We start from the raw sequence: 1,872 nt of genomic DNA, 5'->3' as shown, positions 1-1,872 counted from the left end.
TCCAGCCTATCTTATTTAGACAGACCTGCAGAGATAACAACATGCACAAAAACAAGACAGAGCAAAACCAAGCAACAAAATAAAACAAAACAACAACAAGCCAATGACCAAAAAAAACACAACAAAACAAAACACAAAAAAGAAAAGCTTGTAGTTAGTTCAAGGAGTTTGTCGGCCTTTAGGAGTGTTTTCCTGTCGAGTCTGATGAGGCACCAAGCCCTGACCCCTGGGTACTTTTGGTACTCCCTGTTGCTCTGTTCCCCTTGCTGTTCTGTTGCACACCCTTAGTGTTCTGCCTCAGTGCAGTGGGATCAAATCGGGCGGAACTGGTCTTCTTTCTTAAGAGTGACTATTGCTAGTTCCTTCTCCAACTCCTGTTTGGCTTTCTGTTCCCTGGATGGTTTGTCTCCAATCACATGGCTGTCTCCAGATTGGAATTCTGGATCTCCTCCTCCCCATAGTTGGTGACTTGCTCCAGGGCTGTTGCGCCACTATAATGCTTCCTCCAGGCTTCTTAGCAGCCTGCTCCAGGCACTGGCCTCAGTCTTCAGCTCTAGCGCCACCTCCTCAGAGTGGTCGTGTTGATGCCCAGCTAACCTTTTAAAGTTCAGCTGTAAGTCTGACTGACTTGACATCATCCCGTGATGACAAGATCACTGAGAGGCCTAAGCATGTTCTTCATGTTGAGGACACTAATCGATACATAAGGGATGATGCAAAAATTTCTTCTAGCTCAATTGACACCAGGAAGATATTGGGACTTGACCTGCCTCGTCAGTGTTCTACCCAAAAGGCAAACTGACTTTGTGTATTAGAGACCATAGCAGTAAGAAACCAGGGCTTTCCCTTCAGAGAACTGGTGCAGTGTAGCCTTTTTAGGCTCCTTGAAGAACTTAGAAAAGCAAGCTAGGTGAGAAGTAGTAAGGACATGATGGCCTGCCAATCATGCCAGCTAGAGAAACAGAGATAACCAAAACAGAGAGCAGTTAATCAGAAAGATTTATTTCTCCTCTGCTCCTCCTTCTAGCACCAATATCAGAGGAGTTAATCTTGAAAGAAGAAAGAAGAAATATCCTATGCCCAGATACAATTCTAGTCCAGGTGCTTGGGAAGAGACAATAAGTGAAGAAAGAAGAAGAAGGTGACTATAAACCCTGTTAGGTTGGGTTGTCTAGAGAAACAAAACCAGTGATACTCATATATGTATAAGAAATAAGTTTATATCAAGAAGGCATCCCAGCCCAGTCCAACTCAAGTCCATAGGTCCGATGCTAGCTGGGACCCTCTTCAGACTCAAATAGCTACAAGCCAATAAATCATAATGGTGAATTGGCAAGCTGGGAGATCACAGGCCAGTAGGTGCAGAGTCACATGCATTCAAGGTCTGTGGGATCATGGCAAGGTGCAGGCAACTCAGAGGTTGGCTTCCAGTGTCAGTAGCCCATCTAGCTCAGAAGCAACAATGCCCACATGGAAGAAGTACACCAGCCTGTGTGACCACGAGGTGTAGAAGGGACAGGTATCAGACATCAAAGAACAAAAAAATCATATCAGTGGGTGCCCACCTTCCCAATATGATCACTGAAGACAAATGTGTGCATAAGCAAATGTGGTGAAGAAAGCTGATGGTATCAGGCATGAAAGAACCAAAAATCATATCATTGTGAATGAAGGGGAGTGCAGAGTGGAGACCCAAAGCCCATCTGAAGGCAACTGGACACCCCCTTACTTAAGGATTGTGGGGAGCAGATGAGACAGTCAGGGTGCAGGGTAGCAATGATGAAACATACAACTTTCCCCTAGTTCTTAAATGCTTCCTCCCCCAACTATCATGATCCCAATTCTACCTTACAAATCTGGCTAGACCAGAGG

This window comes from Echinops telfairi, unplaced genomic scaffold (genome assembly GCF_000313985.2).
Source record: "Echinops telfairi isolate 266 unplaced genomic scaffold, ASM31398v2 ScPeMD7_4;HRSCAF=17, whole genome shotgun sequence".
NCBI lineage: Eukaryota > Metazoa > Chordata > Mammalia > Afrosoricida > Tenrecidae > Echinops > Echinops telfairi.
Note: the sequence above shows the minus strand (reverse complement) of the source record.